The sequence below is a fragment of the Euprymna scolopes genome, chromosome 30 (assembly GCF_053919585.1).
Source record: "Euprymna scolopes isolate OS-2025 chromosome 30, ASM5391958v1, whole genome shotgun sequence".
NCBI lineage: Eukaryota > Metazoa > Mollusca > Cephalopoda > Sepiida > Sepiolidae > Euprymna > Euprymna scolopes.
In genome coordinates, this window is record NC_136511.1 from 61265440 (window position 1) to 61275736 (window position 10297).

Here is a 10297-nt window from a genome sequence, read left to right on the forward strand (position 1 = left end):
GTTACACCTAATAAACTCAATTTTCAAGGGGGGTATGAATAATATCGGGCACAAGTGTATATATATATATATATACTAGCGGGAGGTGGGGCCCGGCTTTTCTCGAGCGTAAAATATGCTTAAATATGAAATTTTAATTTGTCCAGATTTAGTATACATTATTATAGAGTCATGGTTTTAAAAGTAAAATTATCTTGCTTACAACATCACACATTATTTGAAGGTATTTTAATTGTTTTAAGTTAAAACTTTAATTGTTTTAAGTTAAGATTTTAATTGTTTCAAGTCAAGATTTTAATTGTTTCAAGTTAAGATTTTAAATGTATCAAGTTAAGATTGTAATTGCTTTAAGTTAAATTTTAATTGTTTCAAGTTAAGATTGTAATTGCTTCAAGTTAAGATTTTAAATGTTTCTAGTAAAGATTTTAATTGTTTTAAGTTAAGACTTTAATTGTTTTAAGTAAAGATTTTTATTGTTTCAAGTTAAGATTGTAATTGCTTCAAGTTGAGATTTTGAATGTTTCTAGTAAAGATTTTAATTGTTTCAAGTTAATATTGTAATTGCTTTAAGTTAAGATTTTAATTGTTTCTAGTAAAGATTTTAATTGTTTCAAGTTAAGATTGCAATTGTTTGAAGTTAAGATTTTAATTGAAGAAATTAAAAAATTTTTTAAATTAAATATGATAAAAATCCACTATCATTTATTGTTTCGTTGAATTTTACATATAATTCACCCTTAATTATGGGCAAATGTCTGCCAAGAAAAGGTAATGATTACAATAATAATTCCATAATTTTATTTTAAAAAAATACCCGTTATATCGTGATGATTGCTTAAATTCCGGATTTCATTGGATTGGAGACACACGCATTCTTTCTCAAAATGTGTGTTAGTGAAGCAATGTTTGTTAAAAGTTAAATTAAAAGACAACTTACTACTATTCAACAAACCTTAACACTAAATTTTACTTTTTTCGTTGCATTAAACACTTTAGGAATAGAAAATATTGATTTATTTTTCGATAAGTAGGCCGTATTTTAAAGAGCTCAATAATATGCCGACATGTACAAGGAGTGGGAAACATTGGTCTAGTGAAACACTTCCATAAATCTTGCTTCTGTATTTCTTTCTATCAAAACATTTTTTAGAACGGTTAATAAAGTTCTGTGCGTTGTAATTTTTAATAAAGATTTCTTTTTCATGAAAGCGTTTCAATTTATGTTGGATTACTTAGGAAACAGATTCCTAAAATTTAATAAATAATGCAGGAATGTTATGAAATCAATATTCCACCCATGTGTGTGTGTGCGTGTGCGTGTGTGTGTGTGTGTGTGTGTGTGTGTGTGATATTTGAGAGTGAGGGGGGAAGACGGATGGGGATGAGAAGAAATATAATTCATGCAAATAAGCAGAGAAGCAGAAACGAATTTAATTCCAAATTTTAATTCAAATTATGCGTGTTTGATGAAAGCCGCTCCACATATTACGCTAATGCACAAATAGGTTTTCGTCTAGGTTCAATAAATGTGTTTAAATGAATATAGATACTATATGCAAACACACACACACACACACACACACACACACACACACACACACACACACACACACACACACACACACACACACACACACACACGAGTGGCAACCTTGGTTGAAGTGAGTGTCCCTAATAATGGCAGTCTGAACAGGGCTGAAAGAGAGAAACAAACCAAATATCAAGATCTCATGTACGATATGAAACGAAACTGGAATCTTGGGGAGATATCAATCATACCAGTTATCATAGGTGCCACAGGCCTTATACAGAACATGAAGTCCTACCTAACTAATATTCTAGGTGAACAAAGTGCAAAAGAGATCCTGACAATTGCAATTAAGGGACAACGAGGATATTAAAAAGAGCTCTCGGCTGGTTTCAATAAAAAGCAGGGCAACGTTGGCTGCTTCATGCTCACCATTACAATCTACAAAGAAAGAAAATGAAAAAAGAAAGTATATATATTTCACAAATCTCAGTACACTGTATACAAATTTCGAGACTGTGGACTAAAAATTGACAGAGTTATTAAGATGTGAAACATACACAGACAAACACAGAGATCCAAACACACAGACACACACACACACACACACACACACACACACACACACACACACACACACACAAATACGATCACTTTTAAAGATATACTTGCATTTCAGCCCGGCGTTTCCCGGGTGTTTGGAGGTGTATGTTGAGCAAAAAAAAAAGTCGTAGTAGGAAGGCAGGCTCGAACCCGGACCTCGAAGGAGGAAAAGAACGGAGGGAAAAAAACCTAGCGTCTTTGTTGTTACGACCACCGCCAAACCGGAACTGACGTAGGTTTAAATTAAGAATAGAAAATAGAAAGGAGGGATAACTTTTAAAAATATCGGCGAAAAAAGCGACCAGTTGAAAGTAAAGATATTCATGTTTTTAGCCAATTTTATGATATTTGTCGTCTGAAAGGTCGAGCTTCAAAACGATGCTAATCTTGGTAAAATCCGTCGCTTCTGTCGAAAGTTTTAGACAGACATGCAAACATACATACAAACATACATACATACATACATATATTGGTAACTAAAAATTTTCGACACAAACCGATTAAAAAGCTTGCCCTATCTCTGAATACCCTTAAAAAAAATTAAAATTTTTAGATCAGAAATTGTCTGAGTAATTTGTTAGAGACCGCAGGGATAATTTTTTTTTTAAATTTTGACCCCTATTATTGTCCTTTAACATTTATAGTTCGGGGCGCAAATCAAGTTATAAAGTTTGATCCATGTTCAAGGAACGTATATCTAAAATTTCAAGTGTGTAGACCCAAAATTGTCGGAGAAGTTTGGAAGAATTCACAAATGGCAAATCGTTGAACTTTGACCACTTACTAGCCAAATTTCTGGCAGACAACGGATTCCAAAGATTTTTCCAAATCTCAGTACCCTTTATATCAGATTACGAGTCTGTAGACTTAAAATTGACAGAGTTATCGCGTAGGGAAATGTACACAGACTCACAGACACACAGACAGACATACAGACACATAGGCACGTTCATTTTTTAAAATATATAGACTAGCATTTTAGCCCGGCGTTGCCCGGATGTTTGGATGCGTATGTTGAGCAAAAATAAGAAAAATAAATAAAAAGTGGTAATTTGAAGGCAGGCTCGAACCCGTACCACGAAGCAGGAAAAGAACGAGGAAAAAACAGACGTCCTTACTGTTACGACCACCGCAAAACCGGAAGTGGTGTAGGTTTAAATTAAGGCTAGACAATCAAAGGAGAGGGTGACTTTCAAAAATATCGACGAAAAAAGCGACCTGTTTGTTTCATTTCATCAAAAGTCTCCTGTGGTGTGCGTCCTTTCAAATACAAAAACCGGATGAGTGCTCGACATTAAACAGACTCCATTTCACCCGTGACTCAGTTAAACACCTGTAAAACAGAAACCACAATTAGTTCAGAGGTGTAATTGGCCACATAACCCGTTGAGATATAAATCATTGCACATGTAGGATTTCAGCTAGATCAGAGATTTGAAAGTGGGTCATTTTTATTTATTATTTATTTATTTCATTTATTATTGCACGCCCATCATACATACATACATTTATATATTGATAACTAAACATTTTCAACCCAAACCGATTAAAAAGCTTGCCCTATCTCTGAATGACCTTTATGTAAAATTTCAAATGTTTAGACCAGAAATTGTCTTTCGTAATTTGGTACAGACCGCAGAGGTCAATTTTTTAAAAACTTTGACCACTATTGTGACCACTTGACATCTATAGTTTGGGGCTCAAATCAAGTTATTACGTTCAAGTAACCTATATCTAAAATTTGAAGTGTTTAGGCCCAAAATTGTGAGAGGTGTTTGGTCGAGTTCTCAAATGTCAAATGGTGTATCTTTGACCCCTCAACAGCCAAATTACTGGCCCAAAACCGATCATAGATTTTCCCAAATCTCAGTACCCTGTATATCAAATTTCGAGTCTGTAGACTTAAAATTAGTAGAGTTATTTCGTAGGGAAATGTACACACACAGAAACACAGATACACAGACACGTTCACTTTTATAGATATACTAGCATAGGTGCCCGGCGTTGCCCGGGTGTTTTGATGTGTATGCTGAGCAAAAAAAAAAAAAAACCCCAAAACGGTTAATTTTTTAACTTTGACCCCTATTATGACCATTTAACATTTATTGTTTTGTGGCTCAAATAAAGTTATGAAGTTACATCCATGTCCAAGGAACTTATATCTAAAATTTCACGTGTTTAGACCCAAAATTGTCGGAGGAGTTTGGTAGAGTTCTTAAAGGTCAAATCGTTGAACTTTGCCCACTTACCAGCCAAATTTCTGGCCGAAAACCGATCACATCGATTTTCCCAAATCTCAATGCCCTGTATACCAAATTTCGAGTCTGTAGACCAAAAAGTTATTGCGTAGAAAAATGTACACGGACAGACAGACATACAGACACACAGACACGTTCCCTTTTATAGATATATAGACTAGCATTTCAGCCAGACGTTGCCCGGGTGTCTGGATGTGTATGTTAAGCAAAAAAAAAAAGACAAAAAAACGAAAAAAAAGTAGTAGTAGAAAGACAGCCTCCAACCCTTACCACGAAGGATGAATCAACGTAGAAAAAACCTGACGTCCTTGCTGTTACGACCACCGCCACACCGGAAGTGACGCAGGTTTAAATTAAGGCTAGACAATCTAAAGGAGAGGGTGACTTTCAAAAATATCGGCGAAAAAAGCGACTTCCCCTGTGTAAATGTGCCCTGTTGAAGGTGAAGCTATACATGCTTTTAGCAAATTGTTTGATATTTGTTGTCTGAAAGGTCGAACTTCAAAACGATACTAATCTTGGTAAACTCCTTCCCCTCTGTCGAAAGTTTTAGGCATACATGCAAACATACATAATACATACATACATTTATATATTGGTAACTAAAAATTTTCGACCCAACCCGATTAAAAAGCTTGCCCTATCTCTGAATACCCTTTAAATAAAATTTCAAATGTTTAGACCAGAAATTATCTTTAGTAATTTGGTACGGACCGCAGAGGTCAATTTTTAAAAAAAATTTGATCCCTATTATGACCACTTAACATTTATAGTTTGGGGCTGAAATCAAGTTATTAAGTTAGATCCATGTTCAATGAAGCTATATCTAAAATTTCAAGTGTTTAGACCCAAAATTGTCGGAGGAGTTTGCTAGAGTTTTCAACAGCCAAATTTTCTGGTCACCGATAATAGATTTTCCCAAATCTCAGTACCCTGTATATCAAATTTCGGGTCTGTAGACTTAAAATTGAGAGTTATTGCGTAGGAAAATGTACACGGGCAGACAGACACACAGATACACAGACATGTTCACTTTTATATATATATATATATATACACACACACACACACACACACATATATATATATACATATATATATATATATATATATATATATATGGGAGGGATTCTTATATATTTGACAGAATATGGATACCCACGAAGGGGTGAACATTTTGTTGCAGGAGGTGCACACTCTTCAGCCACGCCTCTCCTGAGTCGACATTGTTAAAACCAGTGACAAGTCAAGTATAGGTACAGGACGACTGGAAACAAATACCAACATAAGCTGAGAGCACGTACAGCGCTTAGAATTTCCAAACGGTCAACCATCTGGTACTAACCAGGCTTAACGTTGCTTAACCTCGGTTATTTGACAAGAACTGATGTGTCAACGTGATTAAGCCGCGTATATATATATATATATATATATATATATATATATATGAGAGAGAGAGAGATTTTATTTGTTTTTGTTATTGGATACGTTTTGAATGAATTCAATTATTTACGAAGTGCATTTTTACCTAAATGCAAGTTGGGAATTTTCCCTTTAACCACTTTAACCAATTTGATACCCTCATATGTGGAGCGGCATATATACAGTTTTTTTAATATAATTATCCACTGACACATGTTTCGTCTACGATCCATCAGAGTGGACGACAGAACACGTGTCATTGGATAATTATATTTTTAAAACAATATATATACACACATATATATATATATATATATATGCGATCTGTTGTTATTTTTTATCAGTGATATAAGCAGTTTTTAAATGCTGCTAATTTGAATGAAATTTTTGCTTCCTGAGTGGTGTAGGGGTTACCCCCACCCCCCAATTTTTGTTTTGCACAGCTCCCTTTTTTGACGACACGTATTAAAAAATATATATTATTTTTATTCAATAAATATTCCAATATTAATTTTATGCGAAATTTTGGCCAGGTGTTTCTGGGTATCACCTGTCATCAGCATAGCTATACTTTCTAGCTAAAGATCGCGCTCAGACTTACACAATTGACAGTCTAATATATATGCACAATATAATCGTCTCATCAAATATATATATATATATGTATATACATTTCATATACACATATAATATATATACATTGCATATAATATTATATAATATTTGATAAAAGAAACGCTTTCCCCTTTAAAATAGTACGTATGCCCCATAAGGATAGCACCTGCCCCGCTTTTGTGTTTTATGGAACCATTATGTCAGAGTTTTTGAGAATAGCTCGCGTTACTCTAAAATTAACAGATTTTATACCACCAGTTTCTAGCTTAGTAATAAGGATGATAAAACAAGGTGGAGATAAAAATAAAATATTTAAACAGTTAAACAAAGCATTTGTTCGTTATCCTGATGCTTTTGAATCGTTTAAGATAAACCAGATTATATTGATAAAGGAAATCCAAAACTATATTAGCAATGTATAAATGTATTTATAATTACATATAATAAATTTATATAGTTAAAAAAAAAAAAAAAAAAAAAAATGTATATATGTAAAAATAAAATATTTTTAACCTTTATATATCTAATTTTAAATAAATAAGAATGTAAATATACAAACTACTAACTATAGTGGGGGTGATAAGTAGTTAAATGGATTAATCCAAATCTTATAAATACAAGAATGATAAATTAAAAAATTAAAAAATGTATCCATTTTAAATGTGGAAATTGATGAATCGCACAGGTAAGAAATTCATTTTTATACTATGAAAAGGTTAGTAATTACAATTAAGAATAGGAAATTGGGGAAAAAAAATTTTTGTAACTTGTCTTCTTCCTAAGATTAAGGGTGGTGGTGTTTGATCAACACTGCTGGGGAGCCATGATGTAATACACTGTTTTGTTTTTAAATCCCCGAAACAGTGTTTCATGGTAAACAACTGATGATCCCTTAAAAAATATATATAAAAAAAAAAAATAAAATAAAAAAATATAAAAATTGGTATTATAGTAAATTTGAGAGTTGATGCAGTGATTGCAGGTGATTAAATGACTTACTGACTAGATGTTTTTTTTGATGAATGATAAAAAATAATTTTTTGTGTGGTTTCAAATGTTAAAAACTTCAAAGACTATATATATATATAGCTGTACCCGGCCACGCGTTGCTGTGGTTCAGTTTGTTAAAATGGAACACATTCCTCAAGAAAAATTGCATTTTGTTCGTTTATTTACTTTTATTATTTTTTGCAATTTTTTTAATCAATAAAAGTTGTTATTTTTCCCCCCCAATAAAGATTAATTTTTTACCATAAATTGTTAGGTGAAAGTTTTTTTTTCAGGAAAACTTGCACTTTTTTTAAAAGAAATTTATCAGTAAACGTTTCTCTTTGAAAACGGAATTTTTATTATAAAAAGAACAGATAAATGCTTTACATGAACACTGTAAATAGTTATGTGAAAGTAGAGAAAAATTTGATTCTTTTTTTTCAAGAGAATGTACAAATTATTTTTTTTTAACAGATGTTCAGAAAATAAACAGAAAATACTTCCATCATTAATTATGCAAAAAAAAATAAATAAAATGTTGATTTAGTGTTTCAACATAATGCTTATAAATTACGATAAAACTTGCTGAGTATGCGCTGTTTTATGGTTGTTGTAAAAATGGAACGGAAACTTAAATTTCGCTTCGTTTTAATCTTTCTTAATTTTTTAATTGTGCCCCCCTCAAACGAATATAATCAAAACAGTAACATTCAACAATTGTACTTTATGTATATAAAACACAAAATATTTATTAAAAAAAAAGTTAATAACGAAAGGGAAATAATTCCATTTTTAAACGAAAAAGTCAGTTTGGTATATCTTTTTGTTATTTTTTACATAAGTCCAGCTTACCATTCACATTGGAAATGTTGACATTTATAGGTTGTAGGGTACGTTTACAACGAATAAACACTCCAATCTAGTAGATGTATCAGAATTTTTGCCACCCTTAGCACGAAACTGCGAATAAAATATAAAAATCTCGTAATTTCTCTTTTAAAAGTGGGTTGTTTATTTTCTTTATGGATTATACTTCCAAAATAAACTATTACAGTTGTTTTAAAAGTAATAGAAATATTTTTTTTTAAACTAATGAATTTTTCGAACTAAATATTTTTCAATTTTTAAACTTTAAAAATCTATCAAAATTTTACTATAGATTCTATAATTACGATATTTTCAGGGTCAATGTGAAATTTAATGCCCTTTCCAATAAACCGAATATAATATTTTAGACACGTTTTTTTTTTAATTTACGCCCCCCCATTTTCAAGTGTCTATTAAAAAGTAAATAATTAATTTACTCACCAAAGTTTTATATATCACAAATTGAAGAGAAAAGGTCAATAAGTAATATATTCAAAGTTAAAACAAAAAAGTAGTGTTTTTTTTAGAAATTTACCTGTAAAGTTCGAAGTTTAAAACATTTTCTTTTTTAAACCACGTTGTTTGTTTTTTCTTTTGTTTTTGTTTTTTTATGAAACATTGGTCCTTGCTCCTTTAATTGAAAAAAAAATAGGGCTCCAATTACATTTTTCGATGAGTTATAAGCTTGGAAAGACAGGGGGTCGAATAATTTACGCCTCCCATTTTGAAATGTCTATTAAAAAGTAAATAATTTACTCACCAAAGTGTTATCTATCACAAATTGAAGAGAAAATGTCAATAAATAATATATTCAAATTTAAAACAAAAAAAGTAGTGTTTTTTAGAAATTTACCTGTAAAGTCCGAAGTTTAAAACCCTTTTAAAAAAAAAAAAAAAAAACACGTTGTTTGTTTTTTTTGTTTTTTTTAATGAAGCCTTGGTCCTTGCTCCCTTAATTGAAAAAAAATAGGGCCTGAGTTACATTTTTCGAGGAGATATAAGCTTGGAAAAACGGGGTGGAATTATTCACTATTTTTCACGAAATTTCTGACACACCTACCAATCTACCCATGTTAAGAACTGCTTTCGGAATAGACACCCCTAACCTTGCCAGCATACCCGAAAAGCTTTAAAAGTTGATGTGTCGAATGTGAATGATGAGTTGGACGTAATGTAAAAATGTACCGAATTTAAAAGGGAACGAAATTCAAATTTCCGTTCCATTTTTACAACAACCGTAAAGCAGAGCATTCTATTCAAATTTTACCTAACTTACTGTATTAATGCTATTTTTTTAAGAAAAAAATATTTAGGTTTGGCTATAAATTCCTAAACTCATTTCACCCTAAATAATTTAGGTGATTGAAATAGGAATCTAATTGAATCTTTAATTTTCTGGATAGTATGCGAGAATTCATTTTTCTTCGAGTTATATCGAATTCATTAATACGGACTTTAAGGCCTTTTTTCGTAATGTTACTGTAAAGATTATGTTTATTGTTACAAATTACGATGCTTTATTTATATAAAAAAAGCAAAAATAAATTCTTGCGTTTTTTATTTACTACTGAAAACCATAACTTTAGTAAAGGTATTTTTTGTTTAAACAAAATAAAACATTTTCACTAAGAGTTAAGTAAAAATAATTAGTTCATTATATTCTGTGATCATTATTTGATAAATACTGCAATTTTCATTATAATATGTTAATTTCCTGATTTTTGGTGAATTTTTAAGTAAAGGGAGGCGTCAAAATGTTTATACACTTTGAGCGTCGGCATTCATTTTGTCTGTACCTAACATTTTTCGATGAATATTTAATAGGAAAGCGACCATGTGTGGCTAATTTATCAATAATCATGCGATTAAACCCATTGAAAATTTACCGATATTGTAAACACATTCAGTTTACATTAAGCCTGTAGTGTTTTTTTAGTGATGCAGTGTTGGCAACTGAGATTTAAAAAAACCCGCGAGATCAGGACAAAGAAATGTCCAGAAAATCGCTAGATTT